Source organism: Bos javanicus, chromosome 8 (assembly GCF_032452875.1).
Source record: "Bos javanicus breed banteng chromosome 8, ARS-OSU_banteng_1.0, whole genome shotgun sequence".
NCBI classification, from domain to species: domain Eukaryota; kingdom Metazoa; phylum Chordata; class Mammalia; order Artiodactyla; family Bovidae; genus Bos; species Bos javanicus.
The window spans coordinates 102769063-102784995 of record NC_083875.1 but is presented as its reverse complement, the minus strand read 5'-3'; the positions used below and the strand labels follow the sequence as shown (position 1 = coordinate 102784995).

The following is a 15933-nucleotide window of genomic DNA, read 5'->3' as shown; positions in this document are numbered from 1 at the left end:
CTCTAGTCTGAGAGGAGGGAATCTATTTGCAAACTGGGTGACAGTGTTGGCCTTACTGTGAACTGAGTCTGGTTGCTGGGTCTACATTGAGATGCGGTTGTTGTCCTTCTCTGGCCATGAAAAACTGACCTGATAAGCATCTGGCTTCCTCTTGCTACTTGTTAGCTGCTGGTAATCTGTATTGTATTTGTGGTATTCAGTTGGACTGCATCTCTACAGACTGACCTCAAGGATTTAGCAGAAGAGGGGTGGACCAAGGGTCCACCATTGCAAGGGTCATGCAGAGTATGTAGGGACGGAGTGTATAGTCAGGCCATTCAAGATGGCTGTTCTCTTGCTCTTTGGACATCCCCTGCTTGACCAGTCCCCACTTTGCCTGCCCACTAATCACATGAAAGTGCTTTGCCCCGTTCCCCAGCTAGGGATTGTTGGAATCCTTAGGCCAGACTGGCTCTACCTGCTAGCTTATTGAAGGGAAGCAATAAGTTAAACAATTAACTAAACGAGAGCAGAAACATCTGCTCTCCTGGTGGTCCTTAATCTGTAAGGTCTGCAAGGGACTTTCCCTTCCTGGTGATTTCCTTGGTAATTGATGAGTCAACCTGACATCAATTACCCCTATAAATGGTAGCCACACCCCCGAGTAGTGAAGTTTGCTTCCATGGCCTGCCTGCCTCATCCGGGTGTTGCTTCAGACCTATAAGATCCCCCTGTCCAATAAACTACTGATGTCTCCATCACTGTCTGTAGGCTCTTTCTTTGGTCTCGAGGCTGGGCAACAGGCTTGCAGGCCTGCAGGCTGCAGACCAACATCCAACAAATTAAAAAAAACATGCTTTCAAAACATAGGGTCAATTTTAGAAAATTGACTTTATCTTCATCATTCACCTTTCCTTTCATCTGTGTTAGTATCTTATATTATTGACCAGGAAGTGCTAAATGGCTTTAGAAAGAACTTTGGAATTGTAACTCTTAACTAATCATCCACTGATTTATTCACACATACTTAATATCTGCTGAATGTCAGAGATTGCTAGGTTCTGGAGAGTTAGGACAGGGTTTTTCCTCATGGAAATCTCGTGAGGAATATCATTATTGATATAACAATAACATAAATGTGGGCATGACACACTAAATCATATGCTACAATTTAAAATTGTGTCCAGAGCAATTTTTAATTTTAAGTGGCAAGCAAGAATTTTAATGACTATTATGCATTTTTAACGAAATTTATACAAGGAAAAAATCTTTATAATCTTTCGATGATTTAAAAGTTTGGTCATACACAAAGAGTAAGACAATGTCTAAAATTAGAATAATAGTAGTGAGACTCCATGGGGTCGAAAAGAGTCAGACACAACTGAGCGACTGAACTGATGGGCATCCTTGTCTTCCTGATTTTAGAGAAAATGCTTTCAGTTTTTTGCCATTGAGGATAATGTTTGCTGTGGGTTTGTCATATATGGCCTTTATTATGTTATGTTCCTCTATGCTTACGTTCTGGAGAGTTTTTATCATAAATGGGTGTTGAATTTTGTCAAAAGCTTTTTCTGCACCTGTTGAAATGATCATATGGTTTTTATCTCTTGATTTGTTAATATGGTGTATCACATTGATTGATTTGCATACAGTGAAGAATCCTTGTATCCTGGGATAAAGCCCACTGGATAATGATGTATGATCTTTTTAATGTGTTGTTGGATTCTGTTCACTAGAATTTTGTTGAGGATTTTTGCATCTATGTTTATCAGTGATACTGGCTTGTAATTTTCTAAATGAAATTAAAGAATCTGTTTAGAGTCCACCTTAAAAATTGAGATAATTTATACATCATAAAATTTATCTTTTTAAGTATATAATGCACATGTGGTATATTTAGCAATGGAATAGTACTCATCCATTCAAAAAATGAAATAATGCCATTTACAGCAACATGAATGAACCTATGGATAATCATGCCAAGTGAAGCAACACAGACAAGAGACAAATATCATATTGCTTACATGTGGAATCTAAAAAAGATACAAATGAGCTTATATTCAAGACAGAAATAGACTCACAGATATAGAAAACAAACTTATGGTCCCAAGGGAAAATGCAAGGGGAAGGATGAATTAGAGTTTGGGATTAACATATACACACTACTATATATAAAATAAATAACCAATAAGGACCTACTGTATAGCACAAGTAACCACACTCAGTATTGTGTAATAACCTATAAGGGAAAAGAATAAGAAAAAAATAGATGTGTATAACTGACTCTCTGCTGTATACCTGAAACTAATACAATATGTAAATCAACCATACTTCAATAAAAGCTTACAATGCAGTGGTTTTTAAATATTAACAAGGTTGTATAACCATCACCACCATATAATTCCAGAACACTTATTACCCAAAAGAAATCTGCTACCCATGAACAGGCTTTCCATTTCCCTCCTTGCAGTCCCTGGCAACCACCAGTCTATTTTCTCTCCCTATGGATTTGCCTAATCTGCATATAAGTGGAATCATAGAATACAGGGCCTTTTGTGCCTCATCTTCACTTAGAATGTTTTCAAGCTTTATCCATGTTGTAGTGTGAATCAGCACTTCATTCCTTTTTATGATAAAGTATTCCATTGTAAGGATATAACACATTTTTTAATCTGGTCATCAGTTGATGGATATTTGGGTTCCTTCCACTTTTTGGCTATTGTGAATGCTACTATGAACATTCATGTTCAAGTTTTTGTAGAGGCATATGTTTTCAGTATTCTTATATAAATATCTAGGACTAGAATTGCTGGATCATATAGTAATTCTGTGTGTAACCTTTTGAGGAATTGCTGGAATGTTTTCCAAAGTGGATGCACAACTTTACATTCAACCACCAAACTAGAGATCTCTTCAAGAAAATTAGAGATACCAAGGGAACATTCATGCAAAGATGGGCTCGATAAAGGACAGAAATGGTATGGACCTAACAGAAGTAGAAGATATTAAGAAGAGGTGGCAAGAATACACAGAAGAACTATACAAAAAAGATCTTCACGACCCAGATAATCACGATGGTGTGATCATTCATCTAGAGCCAGACATCCTGGAATGTGAAGTCAAGCGGGCCTTAGAAAGCATCACTACGAACAAAGCTAGTGGAGGTGATAGAATTCCAGTTGAGCTATTCCAAATCCTGAAAGATGATGCTGTGAAAGTGCTGCACTCAATATGCCAGCAAATTTGGAAAACTCAGCAGTGGCCACAGGACTGGAAAAGGTCACTTTTCATTCCAATCCCAAAGAAAGGCAATGCCAAAGAATGTTCAAACTACCGCACAATTGCACTCATCTCACACGCTAGTAAAGTAATGCTCAAAATTCTCCAAGCCAGGTTTCAACAATATGTGAACCGTGAACTTCAAGTTGTTCAAACTGGATTTAGAAAAGGCAGAGGAACCAGAGATCAAATTGCCAGCATCCACTGGATCATGGAAAAAGCAAGAGAGTTCCAGAAAAACATCTATTTCTGCTTTATTGACTATGCCAAAGCCTTTGACTGTGTGGATCACAATAAACTGTGGAAAATTCTGAAAGAGATGGGAATACCATACCACCTGACCTGCCTCTTGAGAAACCTATATGCAGGTCAGGAAGCAACAGTTAGAACTGGACATGGAACAACAGACTGGTTCCAAATAGGAAAAGGAGTACATCAAGGCTGTATATTGTCACCCTGCTTATTTAACTTAAATGCAGAGTACATCATGAGAAACGCTGGACTGGAAGAAGCACAAGCTTGAATCAAGATTGCTGGGAGAAATATCAATAACCTCAGATATGCAGATGACACCACCCTATGGCAGAAAGTGAAGAGGAACTAAAAAGCCTCTTGATGAAAGTGAAAGAGGAGAGTAAAAAAGTTGGCTTAAAGCTCAACATTCAGAAAACTAAGACCAGGGCATCTGGTCCCATCATTTAAAGGGAAATAGATGGGGAAACAGTGGAAATAGTGTCAGACTTTATTTTTGGGGGCTCCAAAATCACTGCAGATGGTGATTGCAGCCATGAAATTAAAAGACACTTTCTTCTTGGAAGGAAAGTTATGACCAACCTAGATAGCATACTGAAAAGCAGAGACATTACTTTGCCAACAAAGGTCCGTCTAGTCAAGGCTATGGTTGTTCCTGTGGTCATGTATGGATGTGAGAGTTGGACTGTGAAGAAAGCTGAGCACCGAAGAATTGATGCTTTTGAACTGTGGTGTTGGAGAAGACTCTTGAGAGTCCCTTGGACTGTAAGGAGATCCAACCAGTCCATTCTAAAGGAGATCAGGTCTAGGTGTTCATTGGAAGACCTGATGCTAAAGCTGAAACTCCAATACTTTGGCCACCTCATGCAAAGAGTTGACTCATTGGAAAAGACTCTGATGCTGGGAGGGATTGGGGGCAGGAGGAGAAGGGGACGACAGAGGATGAAATGGCTGGTTGGCATCACCGACTTGATGGACGTGAGTTTGGGTAAACTCCAGGAGTTGGTGATGGACAGGGAGGCCTGGCGTGCTGTAATTCATGGGGTCACAAAGAGTCAGACACGACTGAGCGACTCAACTGAACTGAACCAAGTGAAGTGAAGTGAATTGATAGCTGCACTGTTGTGTCCTACTCTTTGCGGCCCCATGGACTGTAGCCTGCCAGGCTCCTTTGTCCATGGGATTCTCCAGGCAAGAATACTGGAGTGGGTTGCCATTTCCTTCTCCAGGGTCTTCCCAACCCAGGGATTGAACTCGGGTCTCCCACACTGCAGGCAGATTCTTTACCACTGATCCACCAGGGAAGTACTGTATCTAGTTTTGTAAGTTACCTTCATACTGTTCTCCATAATAGTTGTACCAATGTACATTCCCACCAACAGTGTAGTAGGGTTTCCTTTTCTCCACACCCTCACGAGCATTTATTGCTTGCAGATTTTTTTATGATGACCATTCTGGACTGTGTGAGGTGATACCTCATTGTAGCTTTCATTTGCATTTCTCTAATAATTAGTGATGCTGAGCATCTTTACATATGCCATTTTGGCCATCTGTATGTCTTCTTTGGAGAAAAGTGTATTTAGACCTTCCACCTATTTGTTATTGAGCTGCATGAGAGTGTATATTTTGGAGATTAAATCCCTTGTAGGTCATTTCATTTCTCTGATTCTGTGGGTTGTTTTTTCATTTTGTTTATGGTTTCCTTTGCTGTACAAAAGCTTTTAAGTTTAATTAAGTTCCACTTGTTTACTTTTGTTATTATTTTCATCACTCTAGGAGGTAGATAAAAAAATGATACTCCTGAGATTTATGTCAGAGTGCTTTGCCTATGTTTTCCTCTAAGAGTTTTATAGTATCCAACCTTACATGTATGTCTTTGATCCATTTTGAGTTTATTTTTGTATATGGTGTTAGTGTTTTAATTTCATTCTTTTACATGTAACAGTCCAGTTTTCCCAGGATTGAAGAAACTGTCTTTTCTCCACCATGTATTTTTGCCCCCTTTGTCACAGATTAGGTAACCACAAGTGCATGTGTTTATCTCTGGACTTCTAGCCTGTTCCACTGATTCACATTTCTGTTTTTGTGCCAGTACTATACTGTTTTAATAACCATAGCTTTGTAGTATAGTCTGAAGTCAGAGAGCCTGATTGCTCCAGCTCATTTTCTTTCTTAAGATTGCTTAGGCTATTTGGGGTCTTTTTTGTTTCCATACAAATTGTAGAATACTTTGTTTTAGTTCTGTGAAAAATGCCATTGGTAATTTTATAGCATTGCATTGAATCTGCAGATTATTTGGGGTTGTATAATCATTTTCACGATATTGATTCTTCAATTCAAGGACGTGGTATATCTCTTCTGTTTGTGCCATCTTTGATTTCTTTCATCAGCATTCTGTAGTTTTCTGAATAGAGGTTTTTGCCTCCTTAGGTTTATTCCTAGGTATTTTATTCCTTTGTATGTGATGGCAAATGAGATTGTTTCCTTGATTTCTCTTTTAAATCTTTTGTTAGTATATAGAAATATAAGAGATTTTTGTGTATTTTATATCCTGCAAAATTCCAAATTTATTGATGAGTTCTAGAAGTTTTCTGGTAGCATAGAAAATCCTAAAATGCTACCAGAAAACTTCTAGAACTCATCAATAAATTTGGAATATTGCAGGATATAAAATACACAGAAATCTCTTATATTTCTATACACTAACAAAAGATTTAAAAGAGAAATCAAGTCTATGCCCCAACCAGTAATGCTGAAGAAGCTGAAGTTGAACGATTCTATGAAGACCTACAAGACCTTTTAGAACTAACACCCAAAAAAGATGTCCTTTTCATTATAGGGGACTGGAATGCAAAAGTAGGAAGTCAAGAAACACCTGGAATAACAGGCAAATTTGGCCTTGGAATACGGAATGAAGCAGGGCAAAGACTAATAGATTTTTGCCAAGAAAATGCACTGGTCATAACAAACACCCTCTTCCAACAACACAAGAGAAGACTCTATACATAGACAACACCAGATGGTCAACACCGAAATCAGATTGATTATATTCTTTGCAGCCAAAGATGGAGAAGCTCTATACAGGCAGCAAAAACAAGACCAGGAGCTGACTGTGACTCAGACCATGAACTCCTTATTGCCAAAATCAGACTTAAATTGAAGAAAGTAGGGAAAACCACTAGACCATTCAGGTATGACCTAAGTCAAATCCCTTATGATTATACAGTGGAAGTGAGAAATAGATTTAAGGGCCTAGATCTGATAGAGTGCCTGATGAACTATGGAATGAGGTTCTTGACATTGTACAAGAGACAGGGATCAAGACCATCCCCATGGAAAAGAAATGCAAAAAAGCAAGATGGCTGTCTGGGGAGGCCTTACAAATAGCTGTGAAAAGAAGAGAAGCAAAAACCAAAGGGAAAAATGAAAGATATAAGCATCTGAATGCAGAGTTCCAAATAATAGCAAGAAGAGATAAGAAAGCCTTCTTCAGCGATCAATACAAAGAAATAGAGGAAAACAACAGAATGGGAAAGACTAGGGATCTCAAGAAAATCAGAGATACCAAAGGAACATTTCATGCAAAGATGGGCTCTATAAAGGACAGAAATGGTATGGACCTAACAGAAGTAGAAGATATTAAGAAGAGATGGCAAGAATACACAGAAGAACTGTACAAAAAAGATCTTCACGACCCAGATAATCACGATGGTGTGATCACTCACCTAGAGCCAGACATCCTGGAATGTGAAGTCAAGTGGGCCTTAGAAAGCATCACTACGAACAAAGCTAGTGGAAGTGATGGAATTCCAGTTGAGCTATTCCAAATCCTGAAAGATGATGCTGTGAAAGTGCTGCACTCAATATGCCAGCAAATTTGGAAAACTCAGCAGTGGCCACAAGACTGGAAAAGGTCAGTTTTCATTCCAATCCCAAAGAAAGGCAATACCAAAGAATGCTCAAACTACTGCACTGCTTTTGCTGCTAAGTCACTTCAGTCGTGTCCGACTCTGTGCGACCCCAGAGACGGCAGCCCACCAGGCTCCCCCGTCCCTGGGATTCTCCAGGCAAGAACACTGGAGTGGGTTGCCATTTCCTTCTCCAATGCATGAAAGTGAAAAGTGAAAGTGAAGTCACTCAGTTGTGTCCGACTCTTAGTGACCCCATGGACTGCAGCCTACCAGGCTCCTCTGTCCATGGGATTTTCCAGGCAAGAGTACTGTAGTGGGGTGCCATTGCCTTCTCCCAAACTACTGCACAATTGCACTCATCTCACACGCTAGTAAAGTAATGCTCAAAATTCTCCAAGCCAGGCTTCAGCAATATGTGAACCGGGAACTTCCTGATGTTCAAGCTGGTTTTAGAAAAGGCAGAGGAACCAGAGATCAAATTGCCAGCATTCACTGGATCATGGAAAAAGCAAAAGAGTTCCAGAAAAACATCTATTTCTGCTTTATTGACTATGCCAAAGCCTTTGACTGTGTGGATCACAATAAACTGTGGAAAATTCTGAAAGAGATGGGAATACCAGACCACCTGATCTGCCTCTTGAGAAATTTGTATGCAGGTCAGGAAGCAACAGTTAGAACTGGACATGGAACAACAGACTGGTTCCAAGTAGGAAAAGGAGTACGTCAAGGCTGTATATTGTCACCCTGCTTATTTAACTTCTATGCAGAGTACATCATGAGAAACGCTGGACTGAAAGAAACACAAGCTGGAATCAAGATTGCCGGGAGAAATATCAATAACCTCAGATATGCAGATGACACCACCCTTATGGCAGAAAGTGAAGAGGAACTCAAAAGCCTCTTGATAAAAGTGAAAGTGGAGAGTGAAAAAGTTGGCTTAAAGCTCAACATTCAGAAAACGAAGATCATGGCATCCGGTCCCACCACTTCATGGGAAATAGATGGGGAAACAGTGGAAACAGTGTCACACTTTATTTTTCTGGGCTCCAAAATCACTACAGATGGTGACTGCAGCCATGAAATTAAAAGACGCTTACTCCTTGGAAGGAAAGTTATGACCAACCTAGATAGCATATTGAAAAGCAGAGACATTACTTTGCCAACAAAGGTCCGTCTAGTCAAGGCTATGGTTTTTCCTGTGGTCATGTATGGATGTGAGAGTTGGAATGTGAAGAAGGTTGAGTGCCGAAGAATTGATGCTTTTGAGCTGTGGTGTTGGAGAAGACTCTTGAGAGTCCCTTGGACTGCAAGGAGATCCAACCAGTCCATTCTGAAGGAGATCAGCCCTAGGATTTCTTTGGAAGGAATGATGCTAAAGCTGAAACTCCAGTACTTTGGCCACCTGATGCGAAGAGTTGACTCATTGGAAAAGACTCTGATGCTGGGAGGGATTGGGGGCAAGAGGAAAAGGGGACAACAGAGGATGAGATGGCTGGATGGCATCACTGACTCGATGGACGTGAGTCTGAGTGAACTCCGGGATTTGGTGATGGACAGGGAGGCCTGGCGTGCTGCGATTCATGGGGTCGCAAAGAGTCAGACACGACTGAGTGACTGATCTGATCTGATGTATAGTATCACATCATTTTCAGACAGTGACAGTTTTACTTTTCCAATTTGGATTCTTTTTTTTCTTCTCTGATTGCTATGGCTAAGACAAGGGAATTCCATAAGGCTATGAGCTGACTTCAGCAGAAACTGCAGGGCAGAAGGGAGTGGCATGATGTACTGATGTATTTAAAGTGATAAAAGGGAAAAAACCTACAACCAAGAATACTCTACCCAGCAAGGCTCCAAGTCAGATTTGACTGAGAGATCAAAAGATTTACAGACAAGCAAAAGCTAAAAGAGTTTGGTACCACCAAACCAGCTTTACGGCACATGTTAAGGGAACTTGCCTAAGTGAAAAAGGAAAGGGCACAACTAGAAACCAGAAAATTATGAAATAGCTCAATAGTAAAGGCCAACATACAGAAAAGGTAGGAAATCATCCACACACACAGTTAGCAGGGGGATAAAAGACAAAAGTACTAAATCAACTATATCCACAATAAGCAGTTAAGGGATACACAAAAATGGAGGTGTAACATAATATTAAGATCAGTAATCATAAGAGGAGAAGAGTACAAACGCAGGGCTGTTAAAATGCATTTAAAATTAAGAAGTCAGAAACTTTATCATGTATATAGACTGCTATATTAAAAAACCTCATGATAACCACAAAACAAAAATATATAGTAAATACACACAGAGAAAGAAAAAAGGAATCCAAATATAACACTAAAGAAAGTCATCAAAGCACAGGAGAAAACAACCAAAAAAAAAAAAAAATCACACACTATAAAAACAACCCCAAAACAATTAAAATGGCAATAAGAACATACATATCAGTAATTACTCTAAATGTAAATGGATGAAAGGTTTCAACCAAAAGACAGCTTTTATACTGTTATCTCACTATCTAACAAAGGTCATAAAAAATCATGACAAAAATTTTTACCATAATCAATAATATTTTGTATAATATTTTAAGTGGTTAACCAAAAGGACACAAGTTTACATGCAGTAAGTATCAGTGCAAATGTTGTTATTATTGTTCAGTTGCTAAGTCATATCCAACTCTTTGTGACCCCATGGACTGCAGCACACAGGCTCCTTGGTACTGAACTATCTCTGAGTTTGAGCAAATTCATGTCCACTGAGTTAGTGATGCTATCTAACCATCTCATCCTCTGCCACTCCCTCCTTTTGCCTTCAGTCTTTCTCAGCATCAGGGCCTTTTCCAATGAGTCAGCTGTTTGCGTCAGTTGGCCAGAGTATTGGAGCTTCAGCATCAGTACTTCCAGTGAGTATTCAGGGTTGATTTCCCCTAGGATTGACTGGTCTGATTGGACTGCAAGGGACTCTCAAGAGTCTTCTCCAGCACCACAGTTTGACAGCATAAATTCTTTGGCACTTAGCCTTCTTTATGGTCCAACTCTCACATCCACACATGACTACTAGAAAAACCATAGCTTTAACTATATGGACCTCTGTTGGCAAAGTGATGTCTCTGCTTTTTAATACACTGTCTAGGTTTGTTATGGCTTTCCTTCCAAGGAGAAACCATCTTTTAATTCCATGGCTGCAGTCACCATCTGTAGTGATTTTGGAGCCCCTCCCTCATTAAAGGGAAGCGATGTGGAATAAACTAACTCAGATCTATTATGACTCAGCCTAAATCTTGAAAACATTAAATTGATTTCCGAAAGGAAAAGAAGATGGTCTTTTCAGTCCTACGGTGATTCTATAAGTTGGCGATACTACACGTGGGAAAATGCCCTTGATGTTTCTTTCTTCCTCTGGACTAGTTTCGGCCTTCCTCATAGTGTTTGAAATCAGAAAACGGTCATGTCCTAAGTTCATTTACCGCACTACAGAGGTGTTCCCAGGCCTATGCCCTTCATGTGTCTCTTAAGATCTACTTTTTCTGTTTCACACACACAAGAAAATTTGAGTCGTAAAAATGATAGTGCAAACCAAGAAAAAAAAAATCGTGCGTCAGGATGACTCATATATGTGTATATTTCAGCTTTAAAATAGCAATAATGCTGCTTCCCCCTTTTTCCTTGCCTTCTTCCTGAATTATGAAAGATGGTTTTTGAGACAAAACTTCTTTAACTAGGAACAGACACTGTATTTTAATTTCTTAAATTTGGGGGGTGACATTTTGGAGATTTTTTTCACTCAGAGGTGGCTGAGCATGTGTTGGATAAGGGGCATAATTACCCCACTCCTAAATTAGGGAACTTCAAGTTTCTGTCAGCTCCTGAAATGTAGGGATCTTTCCCCCTAGAGAATCGATATGGTGAAATACCTGAGTGGAGGGAATGGTGGCATTAGCTCTTTTTATTTTTTTAATTGGAGGATAATTGCTTTATAATATTGTTGGTTTCTGCTGTACAACAATGCAAATCAGTCATAATTATATATATATATACACATATATATATATATCTCCCCTCCCTCTTAGCCTCCCTCCCCACTCCCATCCCACCCCTCTAGGTGGCCATAGAGTACTGGACTCGGGCTCCCTGTGTTATACAGAAGCTTCCCACTAGTTATTTATTTTAGCCACGACAGTGTATATATGTGAATACTACTTTCTCAATTCATCCCGTCCTCTCCTTCCCCTGCTGTGTCCACAAGTCCATTATCCACCTGTGTCTCCATTCCTTCCCTGCAAATAGGTTCATCAGTACTATTTTTTCTGGATTCCATATACATGCATTAATATGATATTTGTTTTTCTCTTTCTGACTTGCTTTAAACAGGCTCTAGCTTCATCCACCTCACTGCCACTGACTCAAATCCGTTCCTTTCTGTGGCTGAGGAACATTCCATTGTGTGTATGGACTACACTGTCTTCATCCATTCGTCTGTCGATGGACGTCTAGGTTGCTTCCACATCCTGGCTGTTGTAAATAGTGCTGCAGTGAACATTAGGGCCCATGTGTCTTTCTGAATTGTGGTTTTTCTCTGGGTATACACCCAGTAGCAGGACTGCTGGGTCATATGGTAGTTTTATTCCTAGTTTTTAAAGGAATCTCCATACTGTTCTCCAAAATGGCTGTATCAATTTACATTCATTAGCTTTTGACTGAGACAAGAAGCAAGGTAGGTGAATGTGTGTGTGTATTTTAAGAGTTGCTATCTCCTGACCTAGGAGAACCAACAAGGGCTGATTTGCTAAGATTTATGTGATCCCTGAAGCACCTTTGCCAAAGAAGTTTCTTGGTTTATCAGGAGCTGCCAGAAGGTGATGAGATAGGAAATACGGGCTGTAGCCCCTGCCTCTACATCCAGCCCCACTGACTGCAAAGTTTTCAGCAAAGCAGGGCTTGCGGGATAGAAGGGTCGTGAGTTCTCCTTTGTCAGCACTCAGTAGAGTCTACTATGTGTCCAAAGTGTGGTGCTAATGAGGTCAAGCATCTCACCCCTAAGATACCAGTCAGTCAAACTGAGCCCCTTGGTCACATGCTACTCTGCAGCAAACACACTCTATGTCGGAGGGTTTAAGCACAACCCATCACCACAGCCTGATGGGAGGGAGAGTGATACAACGGAAGGTGTGGGTCACATAATTAGACTAGGGTTAACATAACTATGGATAGGGGGCCTAAAGTTCCTTATAATGACTAATATTTAATTTTCCTGTCTCTAAAAGTCTAAACCCATGGGTTCCTCAGACAGTGGGAATGTAACATCTTTATTCACTTACCTAACAAATATTGATCCCGTGCCTTCTAGATGCCAGACAATATATTAGGCTCTGGGGCTTTGGCAATGAAAATATGGTCTCAGTCCTCGTTGCTTTTTTTTTTTTTTTTTTAACAATCTGATGGCATCAAAAGACATGAAATAAATTTACCACCAAAAGTGAAAGTTACAACTTTGACAAAAGGGATTATGAGGTGCTGAGGGACCCTCTAATGGGTGCAGTGACAGCTAGGAAAGTTGGGGAATGCTTTCCTGAGGAAGTGGTACTTGAGCTAAGACCCAAAGGATAAGTCAATGTGAACCAGTCAAAAATAGAACTTTAGTAGCTTCTAGAGCAGAGAAGGCAATGGCACCCCACTCCAGTACTCTTGCCTGGAAAATCCCACGGATGGAGGAGCCTGGTAGGCTGCAGTCCATGGGGTCGATAAGAGTCGGACACGACTGAGCGACTTCTTTCACTTTTCACTTTAATGCATTGGAGAAGGAAATGGCAACCCACTCCAGTGTTCTTGCCTGGAGAATCCCAGGGATGGGGGAGCCTGTTGGGCTGCCATCTATGGGGTCGCACAGAGTCGGACACGACTGAAGTGACTTAGCAGCAGCAGCAGCAGCTTCTAGAGAGAAGGAATTAATTACATGTGCAAAAGCCTATGATAGGAGTGCAAAGAATATTTGAGAAATGGAAAGCCAATATGGCTGGAGTAGAGACAGCAAGGAATGTGGTGCATGAAGGGGGAAAGGAAGATAACAACCAGACTATGCGAGGCTGGCAGACCCTGGTAAGAGGATTTGTCATTCAAACAGGATATGTGTCTTGAAAAGAGAAATTTGATTTCACTCCTGAAGAAGAAAGAAAATAAGTAAAGATCAATTAGTAGTTGATTGTGTGGGTTAAACAAGAGATAATGATACTTTGAACTAGGGTGCTAATATCAAAAGGGAAAGAGCTCAATGGATCCTGGAGATGTTTAAGAGATTAAGAAAAGATGATTTGGTGAAGAATTGCATAAATAAGGCAAGAGAGAAAGATATCAAGGATACTTTTATAACATATATCCAGACGGATGGATGGTAGTACTGTTCACAATAACAGGGAATGCTGTAATGGGGCTGGGGAAAGGAGACTATGAGTATGGACTTGTACACGTTAGAAAGATATCAAGTAGGGAGTTGATATGTGGGTCTGGAGTTCAGAAGGGTCTGGATTGGAGGCAGAGCAATGAGTCATCTATGTATGAAAGTGAAAGTGTGAGTTGCTCAATCCTGTCCGCCTCTTTGGGACCCTCTGGACTGTAGCCTGCCAGGCTCCTCTGTCCATGGGCTTCTCCAGGCACAAATACTGAAAAGGATTGCTGTGCCTTTCTTCAGGGGATCTTCCCAACTCAGGGATTGAACTTGGGTCTCCTGCATTGCAGGCAGATATATATAAATGGTACTTAAAGCTATATGTGTAGGTGAAACAACCCAATCAAAAAATGGGCCAAAGAACTAAACGGACATTTCTCCAAAGAAGACATACAGATGGCTAACAAACACATGAAAAGATGCTCAACATCACTCATTATCAGAGAAATGCAAATCAAAACCACAATGAGGTACCGTCTCACTCTGGTCAGAATGGCTGCTATCAAAAAGCCTATAAACAATAAATGCTGGAAAGGGTGTGGAGAAAAGGGAACCCTCTTACACTGTTGGTGGGAATGCAAACTAGTACAGCCACTATGGAGAACAGTATGGAGATTCCTTAAAAAACTGGAAATAGAATTGCCAAACGACCTAGCAATCCCACTGCTGGGCATACACACTGAGGAAACCAGAATTGAAAGAAACACAAGTACTGTTTACAATAGCCAGGACATGGAAGCAACCTAGATGTCCATTGGCAGACAAATGGATAAGAAAGCTGTGGTACATATGCACAATGGAATATTACTCAGCCATTAAAAAGAATACATTTGAATCAGTTCTAATGAGGTGGATGAAACTGGAGCCTATTACACAGAGTGAAGTAAATCAGAAAGAAAAACACCAATAACAGTATATTAATGCACATATTTGGAATTTAGAAAGATGGTAACAATGACCCTATACATAAGACAGTAAGAGAGACACAGATATAAAGAACAGACTTTTGGACTCTGTGGGAGAAGGTGAGGGTGGGATGATTTGAGAGAATTGCATTGAAACCTGTATATTACCATATGTGAAGTAGATGACCAGTCCAAGTTTGAAGCATGAAACAGGGCACTCAAAGCCTGTGCACTGGGACAACCCTGAGGGATGGGATGGGAGGGAGGGGCGTTTGGGATAGGCGACCATGTACGCCCGTGGCTGATTCATGTCAATGTGTGGCAAAATCCACCACAATGTTGTAATTAGCCTCCAATTAAAATAAATAATTTTTTTTTAAAAAAGCTGTATGTGTAGGTGAGATTGTTTAGAGAAGACACTGAGATGAAAGCCTGTGAATGAGCCAATAAAGAATTTTAACTTTATATTCATTTTTACATTCTTTCCCATTATGGTTCATCATCAGATCAGATCAGATCAGTCGCTCAGTCATGTCCGACTCTTTGCGATTCCATGAATCGCAGCACGCCAGGCCTCCCTGTCCATCACCAACTCCTGGAGTTCACTGAGACCCACATTCATCAAGTCAGTGATGCCATCAAGCCATCTCATCCTCTGTCGTCCCCTTCTCCTCCTGCCCCCAATCCCTCCCAGCATCAGAGTCTTTTCCAATGAGTCAACTCTTCGCATCAGGTGGCGAAAGTACTGGAGTTTCAGGTTTAGCATCATGCCTTCCAAAGAAATAAATCCCAGGGCTGATAGCCTTCAGAATGGACTGGTTGGATCTCCTTGCAGTCCAAGGGACTCTCAAGAGTCTTCTCCAACACCACAGTTCAAAAGCATCAATACTTCGGCACTCAGCCTTCTTCACAGTCCAACTCTCACATCCATACATGACCACTGGAAAAACCATAGCCTTGACTAGACGAACCTTTGTTGGCAAAGGAATGTCTCTGCTTTTGAAGATGCTATCTAGGTTGGTCATAACTTTCCTTCCAAGGAGTGTCTTTTAATTTCATGGCTGCAGTCACCATCTGTAGTGATTTTGGAGCCCAGAAAAATAAAGTGTGACACTGTTTCCACTGTTTCCCCATCTATTTCCCATGAAGTGGTGGGACCGGAT

At 40.5% G+C, this 15933-nt stretch overlaps 1 protein-coding gene across 2 annotated transcripts in view; it reads left to right on the top strand.

Moving 5' to 3' along the window:
• SLC46A2 (solute carrier family 46 member 2) overlaps positions 1-15933 on the top strand; it is an 80907-nt gene that overhangs the window by 41134 nt on the left and 23840 nt on the right. The gene's annotated exons all lie outside the window — the stretch shown is intronic.